Source organism: Ictidomys tridecemlineatus, chromosome 9 (assembly GCF_052094955.1).
Source record: "Ictidomys tridecemlineatus isolate mIctTri1 chromosome 9, mIctTri1.hap1, whole genome shotgun sequence".
NCBI lineage: Eukaryota > Metazoa > Chordata > Mammalia > Rodentia > Sciuridae > Ictidomys > Ictidomys tridecemlineatus.
Window position 1 is genome coordinate 1588133 of NC_135485.1, and position 17920 is coordinate 1606052.

Here is a 17920-nt window from a genome sequence, read left to right on the forward strand (position 1 = left end):
CAGGCCACTGCTGGTCAGGGCTGTGACAGCCTGCCGCGTAGCTGAGACCATGGCAACGTCCACACCACCCCAGGCCTGCTCCCGGGCAGGGCCACCCCAGGTGTCTCCAGGGCTCCCCGCTGGCAGCCTGCTCTCTGATCCTGTGCATCTGAAGGCTCTGAGGAACTGTCCCCAGCACGAGGTGCCTTTCACATGGTGCTCAGGGCAGGGCCAGCCCGTTCCTTAGGAAGGTGGTGCCCTCCCCTGCGACGGCTCCCTGTGGGCTCAGCACCAGGCCCACCCTGTGCACCTCTCTGCACACTGAGCAGGTTCTCCTCTGTCAGAACTGGAGACAGACATGCAAAATTCTATTTTTGCTGCTACATCTCCGTGTTGCTTTTGTTCATGTGGCAGCCTACAAATCCTACTTGTGTGAAAATGCCACCAGGCAGTGACATCACAGAGGGACACTACATGAAGCCACCCCTTACCAAGCCCACCCAGAAGGCTGCAAGTTGGCCTGTCCCTGGAGTAGAGTTGAGGCCACCGAGTGAGGGGAAGGGCCTCCCCAGCCCCAGCAAGGGTCAGAGCTGTGGGATCTGGGGGTTCAGCAAGCTGGGGACCCAGCAAAGCCCTCCCTGAACTTCAGTCTTCTCCTTGCAGGGGGAGGAGACCCTTCAGGGCCAGGCACCCCCAGGCCACGGTCCTTTGCCCAGACAGCAGCCCTCCTGTCCCTGTGGAGCCAGCAGACAAGGAGCAGTGTGTGCAGCCAGCCAGCACAAAGGAGCCGCCCTCCATCCCACGCCCTGCAACCTCTCCAGGCCCCGACCCCATCTGCGGAAGGGAAACCATGGCCCTGGGCTGCCGGGCTCTGTGTGAGGGCAAGTCTGTAACAGAGCCTCGGTCCTGGCCGTGGCACATCGCTGCACAGCACCTTCTGTCCTCACGGTCCGTCAGAGTGGTTTTACGCTACTCCTTGCACTCAAAATGCAAAGCACGACAGGCTTGTACAGGTGAGAAAACAGTTGCCCTGTTCTTTTCTTGATGATGATATTTTTGGAGAGCATTGAGAAAGAAAAACTGTCCTGTTCTTTAAGTGCCTAACATTTGTTCCCAGAATTACATGAACATTGAAAGTTTGATTTTTTTCTTTGACTTTTTTTTCTAAGAGAGAGAGAATTTTAATATTTACTTTTTAGTTTTCGGCGGACACAACATCTTTGTTTGTATGTGGTGCTGAGGGCCGAACCCGGGCCGCATGCATGCCAGGCGAGTGTGCTACCGCTTGAGCCACATCCCCAGCCCCTCCTTTAACTTTTTAAGCATGAAATCATTCACACACGTTCATCACAGGAAGTCTAGAACCAACAGGAAAGCACAGAGGCAGGGGAGTGACCCTGATGGAACTACCTGGCAGGCTGGCCTATTTTCTCCCAGGACTGCGCCCCCGGCCTTTCCTGGGCAGAGCTGAGCTCTTCCTGTGTGCTTAATGTCACGTTCCACAGCTGACCCCTGCAGCCAGAGCCCATCACCACGGCTCCACCCTGTGAAACACATGGACTCATTCCCCCCAGCCCTGCAAGCCGTGTGCAGTGTGCAGTCCACACCAACAGAAAGGCTGTGGCCAGCCCCGTGGTGCAAGATGTTCCGGAGCAGGCCGCACTGACTTCAAGCAATGGAATTACAAGTCAAGAGTTCAAACTCCACACGGGCTCTAATGACATGCTGCTAAATGGCTGCCCAGAAAGACGGGTGCTTCCACCCTGGGTGACGCCGACCTGCACATCCCTCCCTTCTGCCCTCTGAGGCTTCAAGAGTGGGGAAACAGAGCCTTCTAACCAAGACAGCTGTGTGCTCTAAAGGAAAGTCTGCCGCGGGAGGAAAGAGCCTGGCCTTCACGATACAAAAACAGAGACCCAAGCAATAGCCAGGGTGGGATTGCCAGTCCTTTTTAGGAGGTTCCTGGATAGGAAGGTCCCTTCTTAGGGTCCCATGAACTAGTAAACAAGTGGTGAGAATGATAACAACAGTGAGGGCTCAGAAAGCATCAGCCAGGTCTAAGAGTCAGGGATCAGGACAGAGCTTGGCTTGCCCAGATGAGTGGCAGTCACTGCCCACCTGCCTGGCCCACCCGTGCATCGGCTGCTGAGGGCAGGGTCTTCTCTGCACTGACACGTCCCCATGCCTGGAACAGTGCCTGAAGCATGACACCTCTGCAGACACAGCTGGGACTTCTTTTTTTTTATATTCATTTTTTAGCTGTATCTTTATTTATGTGGTGCTGAGGATCAAACCCAGGGCCTTGCACATGCTAGGTGAGCGCTCCAGCCAAGAAGAGGGGCAGAAACAAATGTGCCCCACTCCAAACAGCAGCCCCAGACATCAGACACTGGACCAGCCAAGGCATCAATCCCTAGGAATCAGGAAGGACAGCAGGTCAGCCCTGCAACCGCCTGGCTTGCTCCCTGGAGGCGAGCTACACATCACAGCACGGGAATGGCAGAGGGAGAGGACACAGCAGCAGGGGTTCCACTCAGAGGCTCGAAGGCCAAGGGGCACCTCGAAGGCTCGGTGCAGACCTAGCAGCACAGGAACAGAGAGCAGCCCCCACAGGAGGAGGCTGAGCGGGGGCAGGAGCCACAGGGCCAGAGGGGGCATCCAGCAGGGCCTGCCTGATGCAGAGGAGTCGGCCCTCAACACAGGACGGATTAACACCTCAAGTAACTGAGCACTGCAGGCGAAGCTCAGGAGTACTCACAGGAACACACTGTGGTCATCCCCGGCAAAGTGAGACTCACAGTCAGGCGTCCGAGGAAAAGTGACCAGGTGTGCAGTGAATTAAGAAAAATATGAGCCACAATGGCAAGGAGAAGCCACAGTCAAAATCAACCCAGCCTGACCGAGGTCTCAGGGTCAGCCTCAGGACACCCAGGCAGTGGTCATAACCAGTCTCCATGTGATTAACGTTCAGTGGATGAAAAGCACCCAAATACTGACTCCTAGATGAACATGCCCAGGGCTGGGATGAAGAGACTCAGCCAGGCACTTGGGAAAGAATGAACAGAGACTCCGGACACCCAGCCAGGGAGGCATCCGGATGCATCCGAGAAAGTGGTAACGGTCACTGTGACGAAGGGATCGTCAGTGATCTCAGCAGGTCCAACAGCAAGTGACCCCCCCGGAAGGACGTGCGGTGGGGAGGGCAAGACCTGCAGGTAACCACGATAGGTAGACCCACAGGTTCCAGGAGCCCAGGAGCCCAGCACACGACAGAGTGTCCCAGGAAGGGCACCACCAAATGGCCAACAGCAGGGCAAGGGAAAGTCTTGAAGGTGACAGGAAACGGCCTGTTAGGAACCACAAAAAAGTGCACTGGGTGTGTCAGAAAGAGTGCAGAGGAGGGCACCCTGCAGACCTGGCGGGAGAAGCAGCCAACTAGACTCCAAACCCCACGTCCACCCAAATGCTCGAGAGTCCGGGAGTAGCAGACAGCCCCAAAGGGCGTCCTCCGGAGAAGACAAGTGGCCAAATGGAAACGGGGCCTCTGGTGGCGACCACAGTCAACACACAGAGCCTTCCTGACGGCTCAGTTTCCTTTCCTTTTTTTTTCTATTCTTTTTTTCTTTTTTTTATTGGTTGTTCACAACATTACAAAGCTCTTGACATATCATATTTCATACATTAGATTGAAGTGGGTTATGAACTCCCAATTTTACCCCAAATACAGATTGCAGAATCACGTCGGTTACACATCCACATTTTTACATAATGCCCTATTAGTGACTATTGTATTCTGCTATCTTTCCTATCCCCTACTATCCTCCCTCCCCTCCCCTCCCATCTTCTCTCTCTACCCCATCTACTGTAATTCATTTCTCTCCTTGTTTATTATCCCATTCCCCTCACATCCTCTTATATGTAATTTTGTATAACAATGAGGGTCTCCCTCCATTTCCATGCAATTTCCCTTTTCTCTCCCTTTCCCTCCCACCTCATGTCTCTGTTTAATGTTAATCTTTTCTTCCTGCTCTTCCTCCCTGCTCTGTTCTTAGTTTCTCTCATTATATCAAAGAAGACATTTGGTATTTGTTTTTTAGGGATTGGCTAGCTTCACTAAGCATAATCTGCTCTAGTGCCATCCATTTCCTTACAAATTCCATGATTTTGTCATTTTTTACTGCTGCATAATACTCCATGGTGTATAAATGCCACATTTTTTTAATCCATTCATCTATTGAAGGGCATCTGGGTTGATTCCACAGTCTAGCAATTGTGAATTGTGCTGCTATGAACATCGATGTGGCAGTATCCCTGTAGTACGCTCTTTTAAGGTCTTCAGGGAATAGTCTGAGAAGGGCAATAGCTGAGTCAAATGGTGGTTCCATTCCCAGCTTTCCCAGGAATCTCCATACTGCTTTCCAAATTGGCCGCACCAGTTTGCAGTCCCACCAGCAATGTACAAGAGTACCCTTTACCCCACATCCTCTCCAGCACTTGTTGTTGTTTGACTTCATAATGGCTGCCAATCTTACTGGAGTGAGATGGTATCTTAGGGTGGTTTTGATTTGCATTTCTCTGACTGCTAGAGATGGTGAGCATTTTTTCATGTACTTGTTGATTGATTGTATGTCCTCCTCTGTGAAGTGTCTATTCAGGTCCTTGGCCCATTTGTTGACTGGGTTATTTGTTGTCTTATTGTCTAATTTTTTGAGTTCTTTGTATACTCTGGATATTAGGGCTCTATCTGAAGTGTGAGGAGTAAAAATTTGTTCCCATGATGTAGGCTCCCTATTTACCTCTCTTATTGTTTCTCTTGCTGAGAAAAAACTTTTTAGTTTAAGTTAGTCCCATTTGTTGATTCTTAGTTATTAACTCTTGTGCTATGGGCGTCCTATTAAGGAATTTGGAGTCCAACCCCACAATATGTAGATCGGAGCCAACTTTTTCTTCTATCAGATGCAGAGTCTCTGATTTGATATCTAGCTCCTTGATCCACTTTGAGTTAACTTTTGTGCATGGTGAGAGGAGGGGATTCAGTTTCATTTTGTTGCATATGGATTTCCAGTTTTCCCAACACCATTTATTGAAGATGCTATCCTTCCTCCATTGCATGCTTTTAGCTCCTTTATCAAATATAAGATAGTTGTGGCTTTGTGGATTAGTCTCTGTGTCCTCTATTCTGTACCATTGGTCCACACGCCTGTTTTGGTACCATGCCGTTTTTGTTACTATTGCTCTGTAATATAGTTTGAAATCTGGTATCGCTATACTGCCTGATTCACACTTCCTGCTTAGAATTGCTTTTGCTATTCTGGGTCTTTTATTTTTCCATATGAATTTCATGATTGCTTTATCTATTTCTACAAGAAATACCATTGGGATTTTGATTGGCATTGCATTAAACCTATAGAGAGCTTTTGGTAATATCACCATTTTGATGATGTTAGTTCTGCCTATCCATGAACAGGGTATATTTTTCCATCTTCTAAGATCTTCTTCTATTTCTCTCTTTAGGGTTCTGTAATTTTCATTGTATAAGTCTTTCACCTCTTTTGTTAGGTTGATTGCCAAGTATTTTATTTTTTTTGAGGATATTGTGAATGGAGTGTTTTTCCTCATTTCCGTTTCAGAAGTTTTGTCGCTGATATACAGAAATGCCTTTGATTTATGCGTGTTGATATTATATCCTGCCACTTTGCTGAATTCATTTATTAGCTCTAATAGTTTTTTTGTAGACTCTTTTGGGTCTGCTAGGTATAGAATCATGTCATCTGCAAATAGTGATAATTTAAGTTCTTCTTTTCCTATTTTTATGCCTTTAATTTCTTTCGTCTGTCTAATTGCTCTGGCCAGTGTTTCGAGAACTATGTTGAACAGAAGTGGTGATAGAGGGCATAGCTGTCTTGTTCCAGATTTTAGAGGGAATGCCTTCAATTTTTCTCCATTCAGAATGATGCTAGCCTGAGGCTTAGCATAGATAGCTTTTACAATGTTGAGGTAAGTTCTTGTTATCTCTAGTTTTTCTAATGTTTTGAACATAAAGGGATGCTGTACTTTGTCGAATGTTTTCTCTGCATCTATCGAGATGATCATATGGTTCTTATCTTTAAGTCTATTGATGTGGTGAATAACATTTATTGATTTCCGTATATTGAACCAGCCTTGCATCCCAGGGATGAATCCTACTTGATCATGGTGCACAATTTTTTTGATGCGCCTTTGTATCCGATTGGCCAGAATTTTATTGAGGATTTTTGCATCTAGGTTCATCAGAGATATTGGTCTGTAGTTTTCTTTCTTTGAGATGTCTTTCTCTGGTTTCGGAATCAGGGTGATGTTGGCCTCATAGAATGAATTTGGCAGAGCTCCCTCTTTTTCTATTTCCTGAAATAACTTGAAAAGTATTGGTATTAATTCTTCTTTAAAGGTTTTGTAAAACTCCGCTGTATACCCATCCGGTCCTGGGCTTTTCTTGGTTGGTAGTCTTTTGATTGCTTCTTCTATTTCATCCATTGATATTGGTCTGTTTAAATTGTGTGTATCCTCCTGACTCAGTGTGAGCAAATCATATGACCTAAGAAATGTCTTCACTATCTTCTATTTTATTGGAATATAGGTTTTCAAAATAATTTCTAATTGTCCTCTGTATTTCTGTAGCACCTGTTGTGATATTGCCTTTTTCATCCCGTATGCTAGTAATTTGAGTTCTCTTTCTTCTTCTCTTCGTTAGCATGGCTAAAGGTCTGTCGATCTTATTTATTTTTTCGAAGAACCAACTTTTAGTTTTGTTAATTTTTTCAATAGTTTCTTTTGTTTCAATTTCGTTGATTTCCGCTCTGATTTTAATTATTTCTTGCCTTCTGATACATTTGCTGTTGTTTTGCTCTTCCTTTTCTAGGGCTTTGAGATGAAGTGTGAGCTCATTTATTTGTCGGTTTTTCCTTTTTTTGAGGAATGACCTCCGGGCGATGAATTTCCCTCTTAAAACTGCTTTCATTGTGTCCCATAGATTCTGAAATGTTGTGTCTGTATTTTCATTTATCTCTAAGAATTTTTTGATTTCCTCCTTTATGTCTTCTGTAACCCATTGATCATTCAGTAACATATTGTTCATTTTCCATGTGATGTAGGATTTTTCCTTCCTTCTTTTATCATTGATTTCCAGTTTCATTCCATTATGATCAGATAAAATGCATGGTATTATCTCCACTCCTTTATATTTACTCAGGGTTGCCCTGTGGCATAATATATGGTCTATTTTTGAGAAGGATCCATGTGCTGCTGAGGAAAAAGTATATCCACTTGATGATGGTTGATATTCTATATATGTCAGTTAAGTCTAGGTTATTGATTGTGATATTGAGTTCTATAGTTTCTTTATTCAACTTTTGTTTGGAGGATCTGTCCAATGGTGAGAGAGGTGTGTTGAAATCACCCATAATTATTGTGTTGTGGTCTGTTTGATTCTTGAACTTGAGGAGAGTTTGTTTTATGAACGTCGCAGCACCATTATTTGGTGCATAAATATTGATAATTGTTATGTCTTGCTGGTGAATGGTTCCTTTTAACAGTATATAATGTCCTTCCTTATCCCTTTTGATTCACTTAGTCTTGAAGTCGATTTTATTAGATATGAGGATGGCCACCCCTGCTTGCTTACGAGGACTGTGTGCGTGGTATATTTTTTCCCAACCTTTCACCTTCAGCCTGAGTATGTCTTTTCCAATCAGATGTGTCTCCTGGAGGCAGCATATTGTTGGATTTGTTTTTTTAATCCATGTTACCAGCCTATGTCACTTTATTGGAGAGTTTAAGCCATTAACGTTTAGAGTTACTATTGATATATGGTTTGTACTGCCAGCCATGTTTGATTATTTATCTTTTTTTTTTAATTTAGCTTGTTTCTCCATGATTAGCTTCCCCCCCCCCGCCCTCTGTCATTACTGAGGCACTTCCCACTGATGGTTTTGGTTGTTGTTTTTCATTTCTTCCTCGTGTAATGTTTTGCTCAAGACGCTTTGCAATGCTGGTTTTCTGGCTGCAAATTCTTTTAGCTTTTGTTTATCATGAAAGGTTTTTATTTCATTGTCGTACCTGAAGCTTAATTTTGCTGGATACAGAATTCTTGGTTGGCTTCCATTGTCTTTCAGTGTTTGAAATACATTGTTCCAGGATCTTCTCGCTTTCAGCATCTGTGATGAAAAATCCGATGTTAACCTTATTGGTTTACCCCTGAATGTAATCTGCCTCCTTTCTCTTGTAGCTTTTAATATTTTCTCTTTGTTCTGTATATCGGATATCTTCATAACAATGTGTCTTGGAGTTGGTCTACTGTGATTTTGTGTGCTCGGTGTCCTGTATGCATCTACAATTTGTATATCTGTTTCCTTTTTTATTTCTGGAAAGTTTTCTATAATTATTTCATTCAGCAGGTTACTCATTCCCTTGGTTTGAATCTCTGTACCTTCTTCTATCCGGATGACTTGTAAGTTTGGTTTCTCTATGTTATCCCATATCTCTTGGATGTTTTTCTCGTGATTTTTTTTACCAGCCTTTCTGAGTTGGCTAGACTCTTTTCAAGATGATATATTTTGTGTTCATTATCTGACGTTCTGGCTTCTACTTGCTCCACTCTGTTAGTGATACTCTCGATTGAGTTTTTAATTTGGTTTATCGTTTCCTTCATTTCTAGAAATTATTGTTTGATTTTTTTATAATCTCTATCTCCTGATAAAGATGCTTAACTTCTTTTATCTGTTTATGTAATTCATTTTCAATATATTCTTTCACTGTTTGGATTTGCTGTCTCGTATCCTCTTCCATGGTTCCATTCCATCTGTCTAACGTATTCCTTGAGTTCTTTATATGACCATTTTCCTGAATATTTAGGCTTTCCTTCATTGTTTGTACTCCTTTTCTTCCTTGCTTTTTTATGCTGCTCATGTTACTTCTTGTTCTGTTTGACTGCTGAGATACTGTTTACTCTTATAAATTTATTTGATGCTTGGGAGGAAAGATATTAGAAGGGAAGGGAAGAAGTCACTAAAGAGAATGAGAGTAGGCAGGTAGAATTCAAGAAAGGGGGAATAAGAAAATTGAAAAGAAATGAAAAGACAAAAGAAAAAATAGAAAAGAAAGAAAGAAAAAAGTTTTTAAATAATAATGATAATAAAAAAATGGAAATTAAAATTAAAAAATAATAATAATAATAAAATTTAAAAATTAAAAAAAAATTAAAAACATTTTAAAAAAGTTAAAGAACAACAACAACAACAACAAATGAAAATGAAAGAAAAAAACCCAAATTTAAAAAAATAATAATAATAATAAATGGAGTCCTAGAGTTGGATTAACTTCTCTTCCAGTAGGTGGAGCTGTGCCCACTGGGCCAAGCTTCTCAATAGGTGGGAACCAATCACTGTGCAGCAGCTCTTCCTCCCAGACTGTGCGGTCTCCAATCCTGAGTGTCTAGGGCCTTCTCTTGTGTTTCCTCAAGCCAGGCCCCGCTCACCTGTGACGCTCATCACAATACTGGCTACACACCAGGTCTGGTGCTCCTGGGAGCCCTGTTTTCATGAACGTCTGGGCATACTCTCCCTGTTTGCCTCCCTGAGACCCTAAGTTTGTAGAGCTTGGGGCTGAGAACCCCCAGCGAATTTGCTTGCCCTCTGGTAGCCACTCCCCCGGTAGCTGGTGCAAGGGACCTCAGTTGTCAGCACTGGTGGGAGAGGTAGCCGGGAGTTCCACGCTGCGAGTCCCGTGCCACTCCTGATTCCCTCGGTCTGGCTATGGCGCTCACGGGAGAGCTGGGAGGGGCCCTTAAGGTTTCCCCGCTGTGTGGAGAGAGATGGCTAGGGGATTATACACCTGTCGCCAATGGCTTCAATGAAGTTATCTCCTCTGCCCATGATGTCAGTTCTCTGCCATGGTGGTATCCCATGCAAATGGTGATGGTTCGTTCCCTTTGCCGGGTGACCAATGCAACAGGTGGGTCCTAACTGTCTCTCCCAAACCCTGTTTCAATCCTGTGGCCACTGCCTATGAAGGCTCGGTTGGCTTTTACCTCTGTAAGTTCAGGAGGGCCGACCAATTATTTCAGCGTGATTGTTGTGCTGAGTCACGAGAAGCAGGCGAACCGGAGCTTGAATGCAGCTGATCTGGGCTCGGTGTGTTCTGAGAGGCCCAGACTGTTCGCCCCAGATCCACGTCAGCTCAGCATTGCCTAGTGATCCTGAGCAAACAGCATTTAGACAGTTTACGTCTCCCTATGCCCGCGCAGCTGAAGGGGTCAGAGACTTGATCTCTCCACACCTACCGCCATGTTGGATATCCACTTTTTTTTTTTAAAGTAAAATGTAATGCTGTCTAATTTTAGAATCTGACTGTTACATTTAGCATGTGTGGTTGATAAGTAGCTTTATAGCTTTTATTTACATCACAGACCTATTAGTGGGCTAAGAAGAGGCCTGTAAAGAAGCTAACCTTGGGGTTGGGGTTGTGACTCAGCGGTAGAGCACTTGCCTAGCATGTGTGAGGCACTGGGTTTGATCCTCAGCACCACATATAAATAAATAAAACTATTGTGTTCACTTACAACTAAACAAACAAACAAAAAAGCTAACCTTGGCTTTTTCGAGTAAAGAAGAGGAGACGTGTGGTTAGTCTTCCCCCAGGAGTAATTTGTCCAAGTACCTCTGCCAGACAAACCCTTTTTTTTTTTTTTTTTTTTTTTGAGGTAGGGTCTCTAAATTTTAAGTTGCTGAGGCTGGCTTTGAACTTGGGATCCTCCTGTCTCAGCCTCCTGAGTCACTGAGATCACAAGCCTGGGCCACTGTACCCAGTGCTATCCACTTTTTTATTAGGAAAAAAAAAAAGCAAAACTGTCTTAACAAAAGCACTGCGACACATTGGCCTGTAGTGTGTGAAAGCAAAATGGAGAAGCCCAGGACAAGCCCAGGACACAGCCCCACAGGAGGACGGGGAAGCCCAGGGCGAGGTCCTCCACCGTACGGAAGCAACGTGACATCACAGGGAGGCCTCTGAAGTTATGATGCTCACTAAGTGACCTAAAGCCACCACTGAATAACAAGACCAAGAGCTGGCCAGCAGGCCCACCAGGGAGACGGGGCAGGATCCCAAACCAGAAAGAATGCAAAGAAATTTACCGAAGAAATCAGTGGAGTCAAGGGGCCCAGAGGAAGAAAGGGAGAAAGGGGACAGAGAACGGAAGGTCATATTCAGGAGGCCTGAAGGCCCAGGAGAGTGAGCCCAGTAACAGGCTGTGTATGACTCTCATGTGCAGGGACACAGTCACAGGCCAACGGTCAGAGAGGTGCCATGTTGCACCTGCCAGGGCCGGCCTGAGTGGCTACCGCAGCCTCCAGCTGCCTCCGAGTAGAGACCCCTCGAGGCTGGAGCCAGTTGCTGTGGGGGGTTGAGCTCAGGGAGCACAGGACCCCTCGCACTTCCGAGCCTCCAACAGAGCTCAGCCACACGAGTGAGGACAGAGCCCTGACTGTGGCTGGCAAGTCCAGGGCCCCTCTCCCAATAATCGTTAGGACACAGAAAGAAAGGGATAATCATCAAGCACCTAGTAAATTTTAACAATGCTATTAACCAACTAGACACGGCTGGCACTTACAGAGCGTCCACCCAAGACGGCAGAATGCACCTGGTCCTTGTGGGGAACAACACCAGGAAAGACCAGATTCTCAGCCATGAAACAAATCTTGCAAAGTTTAAGAAGAATTCAAGTCATGCAAAATACACACTCCAGGCCTGATGTAGAGACACATGTCAAAACCCAGCTATTCAGGAGGCTGAGGCACGAGGATCGCAAGTTCCAGGCCAGCCTCAGCAACTTAGTGAGGCCGTATCTCAAAAAATAAAAAGGGCTGGGGCAGGGGCTGGGGCTCAGTGGCAGAGCGCTTGCCTAGCATGTGTGAGGCACTGGGTTCAATTGTCAGCACCACATATCAATAAATAAAATAAGAATCCATGAACAAGTAAAAAAATTAAAAATAAATAAATAAAAATAAAAAGGGCTGGGGACGCAGCTCAGTAGGAGAGCACCCGTAGTTACATTCCCAGTACTGTTAAAGGAAAGTAGTTCACAGTCTGATCGTAGAATTAGAAATCAACAGTGGAAACATCTCTACATATATGGAAACTAAACACACTTCTAAATAATTCATGGGTTTAAGAAGAAATCAGAGTATATTAGAAAGTATTTTGAAGAAATTAAAGTAAAAATACATCCAGATCTATGGGAAGCGAGCCAGGCTGGAGCCAGGGAGAGTCCCACACGGAATCCTGCACTGCATGAAGGTCGGCCTGCCTTTCTCTGACCTCAGCTTCCACCTCAAGAACCTGGAGAGAGAAGAGTAAGGGACCCCAAGAGCCGCAGAAGAAAGAGCGGTCGAGACTAGAGCAGAAACATGACGCGGGAAGCACCGGGCAGCCGAGGAGGCCCCACGTGGCCCCGCTGGGAAGATGGGGAGATTGACAGCATCCCGCAGCGTGGCCCAGAGGGAGACCAACAGCACGAGCAGACATCATGGGACCTGCAGGAGCCGAAAGGAATCGTCCTGAGCCAGTCCTCTCGACAGATTCGACAACTTAGAAGAAATTTCTTGAAAGATGCTTTCAGAGCTCTTCAAGAAAAAAAAAAAAAAAGAATACCTGAAAACCCTCTATATCTGTTCAATGAATCGTGGTTCAAAATCTCCCCCTAGAAAACACTCCAGGGTCTGATGGATTCCCAGGAGACTCCAGCAGACATTTAAGAAGAAACAACTCTGCCCACACTCAACCAAACCCAAGAGCAGGGAAGATCTCCCGGCTCGTGCCGAGAGCCCTCACCACGGCACGCACAAGGCCCTGGGCATCACTCTCTGATGCCCAAACCACGCGGGCTGTGCAGCACGTCTCTCACGGTCTAGAGAAACAGTGGACGGGCAGGCTCAGCTCACAGGCAGCCCGCCTGCACCCACAGGGTCCTGCATTCAGTCCCCAGGCTGCAAAAACGGAAAAAATTAATCTTTTTAAAAAAATATTAGGAGGGGCTGGGAATGTGGCTCAGGCGGTAGTGCGCTCGCCTGGCATGCGTGCAGCCCGGGTTCGATCCTCAGCACCACATAGCAACAAAGATGTTGTGTCTGCTGAAAACTGAAAAATAAATATTAAAATTCTCTCTCTCTCTCTCTCTCTCTCAAAACAAAAAAATTGGGAACTAAATCAATCTCTTTAAAAGTAAAAAAAATTAAATAAAGTGAACGATCACTTTGACATACCTCTAAAAAAAATATTAGGAAATTGGAGTTAATACATGGAAAGGATAATGTATCATGAACAAGTGGATTATCCCAGTAATTTCTTTTTTTTTTAGTTGTTGATGGGCCTTTATTTTTTATTTATTTATAGGTGGTGCTGAGGATCGAACCCAGTGCCTCACACGTGCGAGGTAAGCGCTCTGCCCTTGAGCCCGCCCCAGCCCCAGCCCAGTCATTTCTTTTAATATCGAAAATCAAACAGCGGATTCCTGGGTTCCTCCTGGACCAAGGAAGGAAGGACATGTGGGATGGGGCCCAGGTGACTAGAGCATTTTCAGCTCTCAGAGTGAGCCAGATGTTCCTGTGAGGATAGAGAACCATGATGTGATCTGAATGCTGCACTTTCATTTTTTTTTTTTCCAAAGAGAGAAAGAGAGAATTATTTTTTAATTCTTATTTTCTATTTTTCGGCAGACACAACATCTTTGTATGTATGTGGTGCTGAGGATCAAACCCGGGCCGCACACATGCCAGGCGAGCACGCTACCGCTTGAGCCACATCCCCAGCCCCATTCATTTATTTTTTGCAGCACGGGAATTGAACCCAGGATACTTCACCACTGAGCTACATCCCCGTCCTCATGAAGTTGCCGAGGCTGGCCTCGAGCGTACTGTGTTCTCCTGCCTCAGCCTCCCAAGCCACTGGTTCACAGGTATGCCACCACACCCAGGCCCCTTCTGTGTTTTTAAAAATCTATTTTCACCAAGAGCAAGGTCACATGCTTTTCTCTTTGGCACCTTTGTGAGGCTCAGGTGATCCCCTTGTTTCCTTTCCCCTGAGGAATGAGAGTCTTCTCTTGTGCTCCGATCCACCAAGACTCAGACCACCAGCAAGTGACCACACTTGCTTTCTGTTCACTGCATGTGACTGTGGCTCAGTCACCTCCCCTGACTGGGTTTAGTATTCTAATTTGGGAAATAAGAGAACTGGCCTGGACAGCGCCAAAATTTCTTAAAGTGCTAGAAAATTTTCACTCTAGAAACAACCATGGTGAGGGCTGGGGCTGTAGCTCAGGTGGTAGAGCGCTTGCCTTGCATGCACAAGGCCCTGGGTTCAATTCTCAGCACCACAAAAAAAAAAAAAAGAAAAGAAAAGAAATAGCCATGGGGAGAAGCCTGGATGTTCACAGAGGCACGGTATCCAGACTCTGGCAGCTCGGCACGGCTCACCATTATTTCTGCCATGATTGTCGTGTACAAGAAAGAATAAACAAAATAAGGCACATTTTAAAAACAAATTAGGGCTGGGGTTGTGGCTCTACGGCTCACATGTGTGGACCCCTGGGTTCGATCCTCAGAGCCATATAAAAATAAATAAGTGAAATAAAGGTGTTGTGTCCAACTACAACTACAAAATAAATATTATAAATAAATAAATAAAAACATTAAGACAGTCATCCAACTGCTCCTTTTGCATGGATATTCCTGAGTTGAGTGTCATACTGGGACAGATCAGTGGGCGTCGCAGACACAGCCCTGTCCTTACGTCCTGCCCCCAACTTTGGGTAAGGAATGGATAATAATGCAAAAAGTCTATATTTATTAAGTAAAAAAAAAAAGGAAAGAAAGAAAATCAAGGCAATTTACTATATTAAAACAGACGCATATAATCTCCATAGGCAGAGAAAGCATTTGGAGAAGATTCGGCATCCCCCCCGATAGAACTCCCCCCAGGGCCACGAACAGAGAAGACCCCGGGCCTGAGAAGGGGTGTGGAAAACCCGCTGACCACCTGCAGGTTCCATAGGCACCTGCTCCCCGAGGTGAGACTGAGGAGGGGTCTGTGCCACCTCCTCCACGGCGTGCCCAGACTCCAGCCGGGCACAGGGCAGGGCAGAGCCTGCACCACAAACCAGGGCCTCAGTCAGGAAGGAAGAAGCACAGGGTACTTACTTCAGAAAACACAATTGTCTACACAAAAAGTCTAATGTTAGCTACAAGAACAGTAAAAAAGGGAAAAAATCCTGCCAGAACTAACAAGTGAACTTAAAAAGGGGTATCATGAAACACAGTCACAGTGGCATGCATGTATAGTCCCACCGGAGGCTGAGGCAGGAGCACCATCTGAGCCACAGAGCTGAGGCCAGCTTGGGCAGCAGGGACACCCCGTCTTGGTAAATAAATAAAATAGACACACACACACTTGTGTGTATATCACGTGTGCATACACATATACAGGTAAATATATGTACATATGTGCAGTTTTCCAGTCTCCTGACATAGTTCCTAAAACCCCAGGACTTTGGAATGGTAAGTGTCGTATGCTAATGAGGTGATTGCTGGCTGGACATCCCTAGGGAGCGTCAGGACTGGCTTGGTTACCAGAGAGACCAAGATGGATCAGAGGCCAGACGCTCAGCCTCACCCTGACCTCCAGGCAGGGAGGGGGCTGAAGGCAGAACTGCTCACCCATGGCCAGTGGTGCAATCAGTCTCACCCTGGTAAAGAAGGGACTGGGTTCAGGGAGCCTCCAGGCTGCTGAGCTCCCCTGTGTGCCAGGAGGGTGGCACCCGGCTCCATCGGGGAGTGCTCCTGTGCATAGGACCCTCCCAGACCTCGCCCTGCATCCTTCATCAATATGATGTGAAGGCAGTGCCACTCTGCCCTCTGCAAGCCTGGGACCTGCGGACCTCATGCCCTCTCCAGGCCCTGTTGGGAGGGAACTGAGCGGGCAGGTGCCCAGCCAGCCTCTGCTGCAGACCCTCCAGAGAATCGCTCAGGTGTGGGAAAGCCCACACATCAGAAGTGCCGTGTGGCTGTGTGAGAAAGGAGAGTAGGAAAAGCAGTTTGGTTTGACCTGTATCCCAGAGAAAGGTTTCCATTCATAAGATCAATGTACCATGTATTTCTATTAGCACCTGTCAGTCAAAACCTGAATACACTTGGAACACTGTGGAAAGACAGAAGCACCAGGTTAACTGGCAAGAGCCGTGGGGCGTGGACCTCGAAAACCAAGAGCAGCTCAGAGGTGTGGACAGCTGGGCAGCAGGGGCTCCAGGGTATGCTGGGGCTGAGCCTGTGAGACGTCCAGGGAAGCAGGGAGGCATCCTGTCAGGCAGGAGGAGACTGAGAGGGACGTGCAGGGGTGGTCAGCATAGACATCATGGCCACACAGGACAGGAGAAGGCCTGTGCTACAACCTGCCTAAGTGGCTGGGGAGCAGGACAGGTCCAGAAGAGCTGAAGGAGAAGTGACCAGTGGGCAGGAGGACAGCCAGGGATGCAGAGTCCTAGAGCCAAGTAGAGGAAGAACATGAAGGAGGAAGTGACCCTTGAAGGGGACAGTGCTGAGGGTCTGGCGACCTCCTCGTCCTCAGTATTCTTACTCTGATGCCAGAGACAAGAGAAGAATGCATGTGCTCATGTCAGGGTTTGGCCTTGAGTCTTCCCTTCTGGTCCTCACCCCACCTCGGTGCATAGCTCAGATGGGGGCACCCTCCCCTGGGCCACCTCTCAGACTCACTTAGAACAACACTGTGCCATCAGCACCACCGACAACTCAACAGAAGGCACCCAGTAGTAGAGCACTTGCCCGGCAAGTGTGAGGCACTGGGTTTGATCCCCAGCACTGCATATAAATAAATAAATAAATAAATATAGGTCCATCAACAACTAAAAAACATTAAAAAAAAAAAAAAGGGCACCCAGCTCAGAGTGAGGCATGTAAAGGGAACAGCCATTCCCAAAGGCCACCACAATCGTCCCAGTTCCTCCCAGGCGGGCCGCAGGGCCTCAGCCTCTCTAAGCATCTCTCCTCTGTGGAGCCTCCCTTGGTAGGCGGCTCCCTGGTACCTTCTGCCCTGTTTCTAACTCCTGGGAGCAGGGAGGCCAGCCCAGAGGAACCAAGGATGTCCATCGGAACATCTGAACAGTCATGGTGAATGGAGGCTGTTGCTGACTAGTTCAAAACCACAGAAACCAAAAAGAAAAAAGCACTCGGAGCCTGAGCTATCCAGAAAAGCCCTAACACTGGAGCAGGCCAAGTGGACGAAGAACAGGAGAAGGAATGACCCTTCAATCATCGGGGCAGGTCCCCTGAAGACCCAGAGCCAGCCTGGGGTGTGGCCACCCTGGTCACTTTGCAGGGGCCACAGTCACACAGCAATGGTCTGTCCCTGTTGGTGGGCACATACCATCCCCACCTCCCAGGACCTAGGGCCCAGCAAGACCTCGTGGCAGAAGATACAGAGTTCCCAAGCTTCGTCAAGATCCTGGTGGTCACTGGGTGTCCAGTACTCGGGCAGAAAACTTGGTTGGCTAAGGTATTTTTAGCAGCAGCCTCCAGTGCCATCTGAATTATGCAGCAGCAGCTCACAGCCGTGAGTCAGCAGCAAGCAGCCAGCAGCCAGCAGCTGCGTGGCCCCTGACCCTGCATGCCTGCATCACCAGGAGCAGGCTCACCCCCAGGCCAGCCACTCCCTCCTCCCCACCTCCCTCACCTCCGATCTCCCCAGGGGTCCAGGGCAGTTTGCCCTCCTACTACACACTGTCCTGCCCAAGAACACCCTCCTCCTGGCTCTGGTTCCCCACAGCCCCAGGGTCAACCAAGAGAGAACATCCCTGCAGAATGTAGGCAGATGACAAAGCCTGTCTTTACAAGGACAGCCTGCG

The 17920-nt window shown here is 46.9% G+C and overlaps 1 protein-coding gene across 14 annotated transcripts in view; it reads right to left on the bottom strand.

The window, feature by feature from the left end:
- The window catches only part of Zfyve28 (zinc finger FYVE-type containing 28), a 120486-nt gene that overhangs the window by 54711 nt on the left and 47855 nt on the right, over positions 1–17920 (bottom strand). The gene's annotated exons all lie outside the window — the stretch shown is intronic.